The 15,850-nt window shown below is 44.9% G+C and overlaps 1 protein-coding gene across 1 annotated transcript in view; it reads right to left on the bottom strand.

Annotated features, from left to right (window-relative positions):
* Window positions 1-10,104, bottom strand: part of SERPINE3 (serpin family E member 3) — a 228,538-nt gene extending 218,434 nt beyond the window's left edge. Inside the window, exon 1 of the mRNA XM_069640667.1 lies at window positions 9,402-10,104. The gene's annotated coding sequence lies outside the window, so the exon portion shown is untranslated. The remainder of the gene's footprint in view (window positions 1-9,401) is intronic.
* Window positions 10,105-15,850: the final 5,746 nt, after the last annotated feature.

Raw genomic sequence — 15,850 nt, 5'->3', positions numbered from 1 at the left:
GGATTGAACAGGAGAACATCAGAAGAGGACTCCGGCCCCAGCAGCTAGCCCCGGGAGATGAGGTGCTGGTAAAGATCCGGCACCCTCAAGGGAAACTGTCGTTAAAATATGAGCCTGGTCCAATGGACGTGGTGGTGGGACGCGGCTCAATGGTGACTGCTTCTGATGGGACTGCCTCTGTCACCCGCAATGCTAGCTTCTTTAAGAAGGTTGGAGAAACCAGGCCGGAGGTGTTGCAGAGAAGGGACTTCAGTGATGTACCGGACAAGGGCGGTGGCCTGGCCCATCTGCCGAGTTCCCCAGGTAGGGGGAACACAGGTGAGGAGGGCCCAACCAGGGAGGTGGGCAGGAGGTATCCCCAGAGGGTCGAGAGGGGACAGCCTTCCCATCTAAATGACTATGTTTTGGACCCCTGAACTGGTGGGCACAGCCCATGGACTGGAAAGTGACTGATGAGGCTGGGGGGTGGCTGTGATTAAAGGGGTTGTTTATTTAATGTGTATCGTGTTATTATGCCTTGTGTGTACGTTACCTCTTTGCTGTTTTTGTTATAAAAAAGGAGGAGTGTGTTGGCTGCCCCTTTAAGGGCATACACACGCGGCAGAGTGACGCAACTCCACCACGTGTGTGCTATAAATAAAAGGGGCTTGACCGGCCCCGGTAGAGCGACGGGGGAGCCTGAGCTGTATACACGTGTCCGGTGAGTGTGTATGCAGCGGGGGCCTCACGGGGAGGTTCTGGATGTAATCTGACCCTCGCAACAGCAACCACATGCGAATAGTAAGTAGGACCTGCCCACCTGCTCAACCATCTCTGTGAGTATGGATGCTAGATGTGGCTGTTGCCGAGTGGTGATTATTGCTCATTTTGTAGAAGTAGGACCCACCCACCTGCTCAACTGTCTCCGTGTGCTGATTTTGTATTATGAAGGTAGCAGACAAGAGACAAAATTCACCCATCTTTAGACACACTGCAAAAAGGAAGGTGGGTATTGGCACTGAGATTTAAACATTTTAACAACTATAATGAATTTAAATTAGTATAATTGGCACAAGAAACAAACGTCTCAAGTTGTCACATTTCTTGGATGAGTTCTCTCCTAAATCTTGTTTTTTTTTTCTTTTCCAGTTACAAAAGAAGGACTAAAGGCAGAGGCGGATTTAACGGTCGTCAGACAAACAAATGACGACCGGGCCCCAGCCCTTCCACACAGCACAGGGCCCTTTCAGCTATGACGTCACTCCAGTTCAGCTCCCTGGACGTGTTCAATCATTCTGGTCAAACTTCTGTTTAGACGTATTTAAAGTGCGGTGATTCGCTGCTGCTTCGGTGCTTCCTTTTATAGAGGAATGCGTATTGTAGTTGCCGCTCAGCAGTTTTATAGACCATTGCCTGTCAGCAGGGTTCTGTTTCTCTGAGGCACTATTATAAATGCAGAGGACAGCAGTGAAGCAATCTGTTAGCGGGCTGATTTGCTCAACACGTGTGTGTGTGTGTGTAACGTGAAAGGCCCTTTGAAGCGCTTGGATCGGCCGCGAAGCGCTCTTCTGCTCAAAGCCCTTGCTTTAGAGGCGGCTCGGTTTATCCTGTATAATTCCCATTTTTTAGCTACGGTCCTACTGTAATGGGAACAGATGGAGCTCAGATTGCCCAAGCGCATCCCTTCCCTGAAAGACTTGGGCCCTTTAATGCATGCCCTCGACAAGTGTATTATTTATACACCCCGTTAACTGCTCTAGTTAAGCAATTTATATGGGCATGTTTACAATTAAACATGCTTTTTTCCTTCGAATATAATTATCCGCACTTATGAAAATGAAATATTGCCCTAGACACCGTTTTTTCCTACTAAAAAAGCATGTTTTTTAAAATAATTCGTATCTCGGTCTTAAGCGCTTTAAAGGTGTAATATATTAGCGCTCACTTGCTCGTGTAATATTTTAACGCCATGTATATTACACGGTCCCCAAATACAAGGCGGCCTTTGGCCACAGACAGCATCGTCGTGCCCCTTTCAAATTACAGTTTGGAATACTTGTTTAAAATACTTCTAAATTAGCCACTTCAAATTACATTTTGTAGTAGTTATTCACAATGCTTTTAAAATAGCGATTTATTTTCTAAGGGCCGGATTTACAAAACATGTTTTCATTGGGACTTTCCAGTGTTAAAAAACGTGTGTAAATCAGGCCCTATGCGTTTCTCTTACAGGGAGCGTTTTTCACGGCCATACTGTATCCCCCCATAGAACTGATGCATAATACTCTGACATTAGAACAATTTCTACCCGCTCACACCCGGAATACCGCCAGACCTAATCCCCACAAAGACACATCCAGAAAAAGCTGCAACAGGGTAGCAGAAAGAGCATGTTACTGGACTTATACCGAGCATTGCCGGTTTCCAGTTAGTCAGACCCCTAGGTAACTGTAATAAAGACAACTTCATACAAACATAGCTTTTGTCCCTAAAGTTTGCCATTCTTCACTTGTGACCACAATTAAATCCGCCCACCCAAAGCCCCGCCTCCATGCCCCGCCCACCTAGGGCCCTGTGTCAGGTGCTGCCCACGGGGCCCTTTGCCTTAAATCTGCCACTGACTAAAGGTTCTTGAACGCAAATAAAAATAAGGACTGGTTGAGATACTTACACATGAATTGGGACAGCTCTAGATCTCTGAAAGTGTAAATCTTTTGCGATTATACCTTTGTTTTTGCTGATGCAACATTTTAAAATGAAAGTTGCCATATTATCCTGATCGGTCAGACGTGATGCCAACTTTTAAAACGAATGTTGCCATGTCCTGTTTGGCCAGGGGGTGTGTATGGAAAGGCAACGTACATGGCCCCTGCACACGACCCTCACTCACATTGTAAGAGTCAGAGGATAGTTCTGTTTTTATTGCTTTTTATTTAATCTTTACTAATGCACATAAGACCAACATGCTGGATGGACGGCAGTAGAGTTGAAACGAACCCGCTTTTTTTTGGTCAAATAGACAATGGGCCTCATTACACGGAAGGCGGTAATGGTTAACGGCCACCGTTAATGGTAACGGTGACCGTTAACCATTACCGTCTTACTACGAGGTCCCTTTGCGGGTTGGTGCTTTAACGCCTGCTTTTTGCAGGCGTTAAAAACTAACCCGCTAAGGGACCTCGGAGCTAATTACGGCACCACAAAATTGCGGGTCCGTAATTAGCGCCTTCCCCATTCCCATAGAGCCCTATGGGGCAGAAATGGGAATGGGGAAGGGCAATGGCGGAAGGGGGATTTACCGCCCCTCCAACCTTGGAATGGGGCGGTAAATCCCCTTTCCGCCAAGGCGGTGCCGGTATTTTACCGGCATGAGCCATGGCGCTAATAGCGCCATGGCTCACCGCCTTCCGTGTAATGAGGCCCATTGTTTCTTAATGTAGCATTGCTGTTTTCTTGTAATCATAGGGACACAGTTACTGATGCCCGTAGACGTGCGATTGACAGAGAGCTGATCAAAGTGCACCATGGTCTTGATCTCGAATTGTGTGTGCAGATGAAGGCAAGTCTCTTGTGGGCTGTCCATGTAATCAAGAGATCTCCCTGCCGGCTCCGGTGGATGCCCCAGGCCGCATGTGCTTGGACCCAACCTCCAGCGTACTCTATTTCCATCAGGCCAGGTAAAGCTATCTACTTGTGTGTAATATGACCCGAGGACTCCATTAGGCCAAGACACAAACTTTTACTGTCCTAAACTTTACTTTCTTAAATAATTTCTGTCGGATAATCAAAACTACCACTCCCTGAGCAATCTAGTTTGTGAAATATAAGGCCAGAAAAACTGGAGTTTCGGGAAATGTATAAACGTGCTCACCTTAGTTTTGTGTCAAGCGCAGCAGTGCCATTTTAAGCGATTTTAGTGCCAGGGCACAGATACATTTGAGGACCCCCAAAGTAAATGAAGAGATTGAAATAAGCATGTTAAAGCCCTCATTTATTTATTTATTTTTGCATTTATTTCAGCGCACAAAACCCTCGGGCATCTAGGCGCTAGTTACAGAAAGTGCACAGTACAGTGCGTAAAGTGCAAGAACACACAAGTGTTTGTAGACAAAATAAATGTTTATACACAGACTGGCTAAGCCTCGCCTCCTGGGGCGGGGTGCTACTTCAGTCGTGCAGACAAGCATAGAAGACAAGATAGGTGTGTGTGCATAGACTGGCAAAGCTTCACCTTGAGATGCGAGGGGGCTGCTTCAGTCGTGCAGAGAGGCACGGGGCAGGCATTTTTGGCAACATTAAAGTCATGTGGGTGCATAAACAGATGAAGGCCTATCAACATGGTGCAGGGCTACGCTAGGGGAGCAGACAGGCATAGTGCAAGTGAAAAGAGACGCAGGTGGAGCCAATCCTCAAGGTGCAGGGAACTGCAGATGCAGTGCGATATCAACAGTGGTAGGCAGTAAAAGGAATGACATGTAGAGGGAAAACATGACAGACCCCTGCTCAGTAGAGTCACGTGAGAGCACAGCGGGGTACGTGGCGATAGCAGGGAGTTAGGGGAGCGATGGTCAAGGCAAGGCATAAGCAGAGTTGGAGAGCATATGAAAGTAGAGACATGCTGACACAATCTAGTGAGTCCGCTCCTGGATAGATGGGCTGTTTCAGTAGAGCACGACCTTTGTGGGAAGGTTCCTCTAAAGGTGGGGATTGGTCATGAAAGTAATCCTTCTGCCGTCTTGAAGGATGTTGGCTTGGAGCGCAGTAGGCTGCGTGCGCCATGCAACCCTTGAGGGTAACTGGCGCAAATGGTATGTAGGCGGCGTAGAGAGTAAGGTAACATTTTGCAGGAGTGGTGTAGCAGGGATAAGTAGCAGCAGACGGCGACAAGATGATAGTCCAACAAACAGCGCAGCTGTCCTTACCTAGTACATCCCAGACTGGAGGTAAGGTGCATAGAGAAGACCGAACATGGTCAGTGGAGGGGCGAGCAGATCGTTGTGAGAGATGAAGAATGGGTAGAGGAGGAAATGGAGGTGGTCATGGTGGGCCATGGTTGGACAGGGCCAGATAGGGAAGTGTTCCCAAGCCTTAAACGAAGGGCTTTAACGGGGGCCGGTGTCGCCTGCCGGCTCCTGAGGGGATCTAGCAAAAGAAGCCTGGCAGGCCAGGCAGAGCCGGCCAATGAGCAACGGTTGGAGGCGGGATAACAAGGGCCTGGAAACAAGTGATTTTGGCCATAGTGAAGTGGGCGGCCATGTTGGCGGGGCAAAAGTTCTTAATGTGCCACAGCCCAAGGGGGCTTACCTGTGGCGGGGGGCACGCTGGTGCCTTGATGATGAATAAGCAGGGCCAGACAGGGAAGTCACGTTACTCACTTCACCCGTGCTGGAAACACAATACAAGCACATGGCCTTGAAAGGCAACATTAACAGTGTGTTCTAAAATAAGCACAGGACACATTTTAACAATAGCAGCCACGAGAAAGGTTTTCAGTCTGCAGCCTTCTGGACAGAGATCAGTAGCCATATAAAAAAGGTACACATACACCAGCATAGACACATAACTCAGATAAGGAGCCTCACAGAATGTAAAAGTGATCACGCCTGGATACAGGAAACAAATTGGAAGCAACCGGGAAGGTGCATGTACAATAGGGGATGCAGATTAAATGTTACCAAGGAGTTGCATATCTCTGAACATAGACTGACATTAGAGGAGGGCCTTTATTTTCAAGTGACGTGGCCATGAGTGAGCCAAGAAACAGAATTTTTTTTGGTGTGCAGTAAATCCATGGTCACCATTATAATATATGAAAGAACACTAGAGCCAGTTAAACCACGAGTGAGGCTTTTTTGAAGAGCGTACCATGAGACCTAAATCACTCCTCGGGTGGACAATTTGGAAATATTTAGGGACTGGGAAATTTGGCAGGTTAAGCACTATGAGGTTAAGTGAGCTATCCAGGTTCATACACTTTGGTGAAGTGGTGAAGCTGGGATTGGATAGCAGTCTGCAATTTTGGCACTTGACAACCCTGCCTGCTATTCTTGTTATACAGAAAAACACAATTATTTGCAAATGTTTGACATTCACGAACTAAAACATTACCCTGTTTTGTAGGCCCGACTTGGGAAGTGCAGAAATCACATGATAAACCCACATGACAACATTAATCTTTTGCAAAAGAAGAGAACGTTTGTAGGTTTATTTTTTCCATCATCAATTATTATTGATTATATCCCACAAGAGGCCTGCAACATTCGGCGGGCTCTCTCCCATGTACGACTTCTTCCACTCAAATGGCCAACATGAAAAGAACAAGCAAGTCATAGGCTAAATAGTGTCACCAGAATGTGGTAATGCAAACATTCACACAGAAGACAGCACAGTACTGTACACAGGGATACAATGATTTGTCCAGGATTACAGTGCCATCAGGTGGCAAAACCAGGATATGCGTCTCGACACGTTATTTCAACTGTGTTGAATTTGGCTACAGATCCACCTCTCTCAGCTAATGCACCAGGTGCCCTTCCTTGTGGGCGGCTCCCCAGGTTTCGCAATTATATCAAAGTATATCAAACCCTGGAATGTTGATCTGGCATATGAACACAGATCTCTGCAACAAGTGCTCAACACACTGAGCTCTCATCTGAACTGTCTTGGCATGCATACTTATCAATATGCATTTCATTAAAAAAAAAAAAAAAAAACAATATGCATTTCACCTTTGCTGATTACACGTGATGAAGACATTCTCTAAAGGAATGTGAAAACACTGAATAAGTTGAACTATAGCGAACACACACATTGTATGTGGAGTACTACACTGAACACAGAACACATCGCAGGATGAATTGATCAGATCTGACTTTAATTCTCAGCAGCAGTCGGGTAGCAGGCTCTCAGCCCAGCAGCGCATTACACAATCTTGCGACCTGTTATTATGTGTTTTGTAAAACATGTGCACTGACTTCTTTGTGTTAGGCAGTCACATGGGGGCGGGGGGTGTCTTCCATGATGGGGGCCCCAGATCAGTGTCTCTTTTGCCCTGCCATAATAACATCTGCGACTTAGCTGACACGATGCTGTCAGCGCTTCATGGAAGCCCCATGACTGGCCCGAGTAGCTCATTGAGTCTTTGCATTCTGGGAACTACAGACTTGCTTCTATAATGGAATTAGAAAACTGCCAGTACCAAAACTGGATGAGGTACTCGCACCTGATTTATTTTAAAATCTTATTAAGTTTGAAATCATCACATTTCAAAAACATCACATACAGGTGTGTAACACGAGGAAAAAACACTACAAAACAGAACACAACAAGAAAAAACAACAGGGCAAACAGCAGGGTCACATGGGCATTAGGTATAGCATTCTGACAGTATGCACAAAACGACAATGAAGAGGCGCCTCAAGGGTCTCCACAGGGTACTCACACCTGACAAGGGGCAACTTAAGAGCACAGCCTACAGACCACACCTGTTTCCCGCCTGATGAAAATTAGTCCATGGGAACATATTTTGTACACAAAACGGTCAACGAAATTTGCCATGCAGAGACACTCCTCTTTTGCAAAACACGCAACATTTCCCCTCTACGTGCGGCCTTAAACATACCCAGAAGAGAGCATATTTCCGAAACTAGACGCAAAATGCATTGGCTGCCAATTCAGGACCGAATGAGATTTAAAACAATGGGTATTACCCATAAGCGCTTTATCAATATAGCTCCAAAATATCTCACAAACCTGCTCACTCCAACCCAAACAGCCACGCGCACACGCTCCGCTTCAGCCTTCCTTATTAAGGTCCCCAAATTCAAAAGAACCATGGCCGAGGGTCGCAGCTTCCCAGTTGTGGCAGCTAAAGGCTGGAATGCTCTACCTTTAGCCTTAAGAGCTGACCCCTCCCATTCATCTTTTTGCAGAAGACTCAAGTCCTGGTTCTTCACATCCAACATGTAGACTCCCTTCAGCGGGAGTAGTCGCTAGACCCTGTCTACCATTTTGCTGCACTTAGGATCAGGGCACAGAGAGCCCACCATTGTATAATGTTTACTGTAGCTGTAAATACCTATTGATCACTATGTCTATAAATAACTATTGATTGTAAATACCAATAGTCAGACGACATGCAAATCCCATGTTACTACATCTGTAAAGACCGACTGATTATTATATCTGTAAATAACTACTGACTGTAAATACGCATACTCTTAACTATTTGTAAATTGTATGTTGCACACTGTTGGCTGTGGCAATTCATGTAAATTGTATTCCCTGTTTTCCAGCACCCAGATACCTACGGGTTTGGCGCATTCTACAAATGGTAAATAAATAAATAAATAAAAAATGTGTGATTGTCAGCTTTCAGCATTGGGACATGGCAGTGCCGACCCACCTTCCTTTCAAAAGAGACCCCCCCTCTGGATATCGTCTGGGCCCCCCTGGGGGTGGTAGATAGCCCCACAGGAGGAAGACCACTGCCTTCGCACATACCGTAATACTTTTCCATCTGCACACACGTACAAAATGCTCCATGGGCAGATGGGCAAACATGGAGGTATGCATGGAAGGGTACGACGTCCTTTCATCGCCTGCCTCTTCATCCTCAGGCTTTTCAAAGTGCACATTCCATCGAATGTGCTCATCAAATTTTTGAGGCGGGGTGGGAAAGGGCAGATAAGGCTTTGGGCGGGTGGGCAATGGCAAAAAATAAGTGTGTGAGGGGGTTTTGGTGGTACCCCCGCCAAAAAAATATAAAAACGATGAACACATTCGATGGAATGTGCACGTTAAAAAGCCTGGGGATGAAAAGGCAGGTGATGAAATGACATGGAACCACATGGAAGATACACATACATGACAACCAATAAAACATGGTTCTGTGTTATTACGACAGTCTTTCTTTCGATGTGTTTTTTCCAAAACATTGTTTTTGAAAAAACAAATGGATTTTTTTTATTGGGGGGAGGGTCATCCTCTACCCTCACACTCTATTCATGTAACATTATTTCCTACCCCTTGCCCCTTATATACCCTTGTGTTTTTTCGATTCGTTTTTGGGAGGGGACATCTCGGTAAAAACCCCATCGGAAAAAAAACGGTCAATGTAACAACGTTGTACCATAAGGATAGTCAATCATGGCTTTCTCTCTATCACTTACATTTTGAATCCAATCTCCCATTGAGCAGGTGCTATGTCATCCCGCTATCGCTATCAAACCTGCTAATATTGCTTCAATGACACGACAAAAGGAATTCAAAGAGTTTTTGCATCATGGTTCATATTGGGTTTCAAACTTCTAGCCCTGCCTGCTCCCGCATAATCGTATTGCAGTTGCACTGTCATAGCCATTCTATCGCGTAGCGTGTCACGAGAGGGAGGCACACGTTTTAGTGCAGACACTTCTACTCACGGAATAGTGGAGCTGCTCCCCTCTCCCTGCCTCCCTGTGGTGCGCTCCCCCGCTTGGTGCTGTGTGCGGGATCGCGGTCTGAACCATGGGACCGCATTTAAAGGGAGGGCCGGCGATCCCAGCCTCTGCTGGCGATGTCTGTACCACTCTGGCCGAATTCCTGCACCCCGCAGGCACCCTATACAGGCCGGCATCGGGCGCTTCTCTGAGCAGTAAATCCCCGCCCGGGGAACCGAATGGTACACGGCGAGCAGTGGTCAGCAGCCTTAGTTCACACGCGGGCCCGGCCCCACGTGCAGAGGTCTGACACAGAGAGGCATCGGGGGCCGGGGGTGGGCGGTGCGGACCCAGGGAGAAAGCGTGGCTTTCCTTTAGCAGAAATTCCCAGAGAAAGCCTGGCAGGCCCCGAAATCATATAGGCTATTTCATTCCCACGACTGCGACATGAAATCATCCATACGTGAACAAAGACGCCCGAGTGGGCACCAAGAGCCATGCCATGCTGGGAACCGGCAGCAGCCCCGGAAAAGCCCTCGGGTGCCCCCCTGCGTGGATTCTCACCCAGCGCCCAAGAACCTTTTTTTTTTTTAAAAATGAGACCAGATTATATTTTGTGTCACACATTTTTCAAAATATACTGGATCAAAAGCTATCTGCTTTCGAGAACGTTCGGAAGAAAAATGTCAGTCATTGAATCTAGGGGGATTCTTTCTAACTGCAGCAAATGCATTAGTGTCACATTGAATGTGTTCCCAGTAGAAACACCAACTACAAGGCAGACAGGTCTTTATGTCACAGGCGGAATAGTTTTCAATGCATATTGTCCAGCTGAAACATGTTGATCATGTGTTGTATGGGGTGGGACATTACACACATTGGGCTACACGCGGTTAATGGCAGGCCCGCCCTTGATAGGAATCACAGATCTCTATATAGAGGGGCAGTGGAGTTCTATATGATTATATCTATATATTATGGGGTCATTTAGTCACACCTTGCACTTTCTAAATCACATTGGGCCAGTAACAGGTGTCATAACTTTATAGAGTTTAAGGAATGTTTAGGGGCTCCCACCATAAATATTTGGAAACAATGAGTGGTGATTAGTAATGACCACATACGCCAGTATTATGAATAACTAGGTGTGCCATCCAGTACTTGAGGTATTAAGGGCCTCCAAGCTACAGTATAGGCAAAAGTGAACCTCATGTAGGGATTATCACATCAGTCACAGTGTGTTTTATTCCCAGTGGACACATCATTGCCAGTTCCCATTGTTCTCAATCAAGACATCATTGCCAGTTTCCATTATCCCCAGCAAGCACACCGTGCAAGATTCCATTATGACTGATTTGCACATCATGGCCAGTTCCAAGTATGTCATTTAACACCTTGTTGTCATATTTCTTTGTGCATTCCGGGCTTTCCCCATCATGCTCATTTAGCACATTGATGTCATTGATGATGTCACTTGAATATCATCTTTGATGTCCTTGGAGTTCGTCTTGGGGTGCATGGCGGTGGCGCGAGTTATGGTTGCATAGATTACCATAACTGGCGAATTTCTTGGGTTTTTGATTTTACTTGTAACCAAAAATTCCCTTTAAGAACGTTTTCCCCCTGAATCTGATAGGTTTTTGTTACCGCAACTTGACCATAACGCCCTTTTAACAACGATTTTTCACTGAATTTCAAATTGTTTTTTAGTGCACCTTAACCATAACGTCCCATTAACACTGTTTCTTCAGTGAATTTCATAGGTTTTTATGAGTGAAAATGTTTCATGTTACATCACTGTATACAAGTTATTAATTCCTCTTAACATATATGAAAACTATAAACCTCTTTTGACGAACATATTTTTTGCAACACATACTGATGTGTGCCGTTATCAGCAGCGCATGCTGGAGATGCATGCCACGGTTGAATTGCCTAAGGCATGAGGCTCGACCATGACCCCAGCCCAACCAAACCAAACCAAACCACCCCGTTATTCCCTGCACCTACCCTGCATCCTAGTTCAGTGTCCACTATAACCTCATAATGTGCCCAATGGGCAGTGCTCATGGCTTGCAGCCATGGTCAGTCTCCACAACCCATGCGGCATGGGCTTTGGCCATGCCGCATTCCCCAATAGGCAAATCAGAGCAGACATTTGTCCTTGTTGAGGGCCAGGCCCACTGCCCAGGCAGCAAAGTTATATCACTATTCTTTGCATTTACATTTTGACACTTTGGAATAAGTAAAACACAGGACCGATTTCCAAAGGCATGCTTTCAGGTCCTTGTTGATGCTCCTCATTCAAGTTTGCTGCAATCCCGTCCTGCACTTTGGGCTGCAGCCGCAAGCCGAATTTTGTTCCCATTGAACGTAGGGCTTTGGCCATGCCACATTGCCCAATAAGCAGATCAGAGTAGGCATTTGTCCTTGCCGAGGGCCAAGCCCACTGTCCAGGCACCAAAGTTATATCACTAGTTTGTGTACTTACATTTTGACGGTTCTATGTTCTTACATCGCCAGGTATTTTTTCGCAGAGTTTTTGCCGAAAATCTTTGGCTGAAAAAACTCAGCAAATTATTTTTAAAATATATCTGGGGGATCCCCCACCCTCTACTTTGCTATTATCTAGTCCCTATTTCCCATCCCTTACCCCTTATGTCCCTTTAACCCCCCATATTTGTTGATGCATTTTTGCAGGCGAAAAAGTTAGGCAAAATACTCAGTGAAAAAATTACCTGCCAATGTAACAACATCGTACTATTTTGACACTTTGGAAAATATAAAACACAAGACAGATTTGTAAACTATGCTTTGAGGTCCTTGCTGATGCTACCCGTGTATGTTTCCTGTAATCCCGTCCAGCACTTCGGTCTGTAGCCACGAGCAGAGTTTATTTTCCCATTGAAATCTATCCTGATTTCAAAAACCTTTACCACATAGCCGGTCCCTGGTGGCCATGCCCACTTTAACCCCATTGCCGCTCCCTTAGAGTCGTGGCCAGAAGCCAGATTGTCCGGGTTTAGACCTGGACAGTCTAGCCACTGGTCATGGCCACAGGCTCTACCTCAGTCACCAAAAGTATATCACTATTTTTTCTACCTACGTTATGACACTTTTAAAAAAAAATAAAACATAGACACATTTGCGAAACCATGATTTCGGGCCCTTGAAAATGCTCCTTGCATGAGTTTGCTGCAAAGCCAACCATGTTTTATTTTTGGAAAAGTGTCAAAATGTATTTACAACAAATAGTTAGATACATTCAGACTTTGCACACACATTCAAGGCTGGGGCTATAATCATTTTACAAACCTTTGTACAGATTCATCAAACAGCACCAAAGTTATAAACCATCAAAAAATGTTGAGACCCAACCTCTAATTTAGCCCCCTCTTGACAAAATCCCACCAAACTTTGCAAAAGCATTTACATTTGGGTCTATGGCCATATCCCATCCCACCCCCATCAGCCCTCACCTCACCACAGATTGTTTGACAAGTGTAATATTGTGGTTTTTAATATGTTTTCACTGAGATGTTCGTGGACTACAGGTGCAGTCGGTGGATCCAACATGGTGCCTGTTTCAAAAGTTTTGACGCACCCCGCGTTTTTACTTGATCAATTAGCAGGCGCGTATGATGTCCATGGACATCAAGCAACTCTCTGATTGGTCCAGAGGTGTCCGCGGACACCGAACCAGGAAATGAGTCTTCGGACCGGAGGCAGATATCACAATGTTTTTTCGACCTACTTTTTGGCCATTCAAAAAAAACTTACTGGACGGATTTACACCAAATTTGCAAAAGCACTCTTTCGGGAGCAAACCGTTGCTCCTCACGCAGGTTTGGTGCAAATCCGACCAGCGGTTTGGGCTGCAGGCATGAGCAAAATACTTTTGCCATTATGTCTATGAGGATTTCAAAAGTTTTGGAACCCCGCTTATAACTTGCCCCCCCAACCCCTTGACGAAACTGTACCATAATCCTTCAGAGGTGGCGATATACTTTTTTGCAAAGTTTGGTGAGGATTTGTCGAACGGCGCCAAAGTTATAAGCGCCCAAAAAGTGCTCTTCCTATGAGTTGAGCATCTTAACCATAACTAACGCTCCAATTTTTATGGTATTGATTTTTCTGCCATTTCCGTCTGTATTTACACATACTTATTTTTTGGCCTTTTGTTTCTGTGTTTATCAACATTTAGTCTTTGGCATATAAAAAGATAATTTGCAAACAATATTTTTCTGCATTTATTCTAATAAAAAATGCATTTAGTAAAGCACACATACAGCCATACAGGAAAGAAATGCTAGCTTCATTTTTTCCATAACAAACGGTTGCTCCTGTGACTGCTGCTGCTTTAAGATGTATGCTGTCAGCAATCTGAAGAACTTTTGTGCTAATTATGTACAACTTTTACACAGCATAGATAATCAAACAGAAAGACCTGTTTTTCCATTTTTATAAATAAATATAGACAGAAAGCAGAGTTATTTCCATCTGTATTTATATGTAAAAATCAGTAAAAACAGAAAACCGGAAGCCTTACCATAACTACATGGCTGGTACTGCAGGCCGTGTAATACATATTCATGTAATTGCAAGAGAATTAAGTGTGCAGGTCTAGAAGCCCACAGCTCATAAGGTCAGAGGCAGGGCAAATGGAATCATGAGGAAGGAAGAGGAAGCAAGTAATGTTTCCAATGAGGAGCTGCAAGGTTGAACTGGAGATGAACAGTTCACAATGATGGGAACGGTAAGCCAGTGCCAACCGAAGAAGTCTTTTAGGAAGAGGATGCAAATGTTATAATTTTGCTTCTCACACTGTTACATCTCACAAAGGGATTGGTTAAAGTCTACTCAGTCGCTCACGCCACACACACTCCTCCAGGATCAACCAATCAAGCATCAAGTCTAGCCGATACAAAATAAAAGAGCAGCATCCAATCAGCACCATGGGAAAGGAGATGAACTCAATGCTAATTAATTAAGAAACGGAGGTCTTGCTTTGGTCACGAGGATAGAATAAGCCAATAGGGCTAGGTATGATATAGATTCACCTAAAGTGCAAATGACAATGTGCAATCAGAGGCCAGGAAAGTGTGACTAACCTGTAACATTTGCTGTCATTTTCCCTCTGTTATTTCTATAAAAACAGCCATTTTCTGACACCATGTTGTATGTCTTTTTGATAATCCCCTGGCCTAGACTGTGTTATAATAAACTGTTTGTTTTTCTCACATCTCGTGCATTATTTTTTGGCTCTTTGGATTGATTTTCATTATTGAACTTGGGACTTGCCTTACATTTTTGGTGGGCCGTGCGGGGATCCAAGTCTCTTCCGGACCGCTGTAGGCTCCTCCGCCACACTCCTGGGCAAGCAAGGCCTGCCTGGAGAGAACAGAAGACTGCGCAAACCATGGGGAGGCAGCAAGCGCTATGGTTACCCAGAAGGCTTGTGGCCCATATAGGTTATATTATATATATCTTCAATATATATATATCCCCTATATGTTTTGATTCATTTTGTGTGTGAATAGTAACACTGATCAGTTGTGCTAGTGCTTTCATTGTGTAGAAGAAAATGAGTCTCCACTAGAGCATATGTATAAAGAGCTACCTACTTAAAGGGAGAAAATAATCAAGTATAAACATGATTGGGCGGTGGGAACTGAAGGAAATGTATTTACAGCTTGGCCTGCTAAGGGCACACATGATAAGAACATAATCCAGCACATGTACACCCAATTACTGCCCACATAGAGGGGTAAAAAGCTAAAGAAGAGAATTAGAATTGTGGAAATTGTATGAGCAAGATGAGAGAAATAATAAAGAAAAGGGGAATATTGAGTGTACAGCCACCTCCTCCCTGTTAGACAGCGCAAATATGACACAGGCTTTGACATCTTCACAGTCGGTACCCAGGCACCTGTAGAAAAAAGCAACCAGTCAGCACAGACTCCAGCACCTGCGCAGCTGACAGCCCCACCCCAACCAGACTTTATCCCTTAAAACCGGCAGCAGGGTATACAAGACCCGAAATAAATCTCCAGCTTATTTAGAAACAAACCCACTAAAGTGAGCAAGTGCGCCTAGTGAAAGGCGAGAGCCGGCAATAGTAAAACTAGAAAATAAAGCGCGTAAGGATTTAGAATCAGCGATAAGCAAGACAGAAGAGGAATTGCAAAGGGGGACAAGAAAGAGGAAGGGACCTTGCCCAAAGGTAGATGCTGAGATGTGGGCAACAGGAGAAATATTATTGAAATTGCCTAAGGCAGTGATAAAAGATGTAAAGGTAGAAACTGAAGAACCAGAGCAACAGGATGTAGAATACAAATCATTCAATCAATCAATAACTTTATTCGGCCGTATGGTCATCAAAGTACATCATAACACAATTAACACAATTAGTGCCTGGCGTGTCACGAAAAACAAAAAAGCCACTTACTTAT

This window comes from Ambystoma mexicanum, chromosome 7q, assembly GCF_040938575.1.
Source record: "Ambystoma mexicanum isolate Mex_15411 chromosome 7q, UKY_AmexF1_1, whole genome shotgun sequence".
NCBI lineage: Eukaryota > Metazoa > Chordata > Amphibia > Caudata > Ambystomatidae > Ambystoma > Ambystoma mexicanum.
This window is presented reverse-complemented; position numbering and strand designations above follow the sequence as displayed.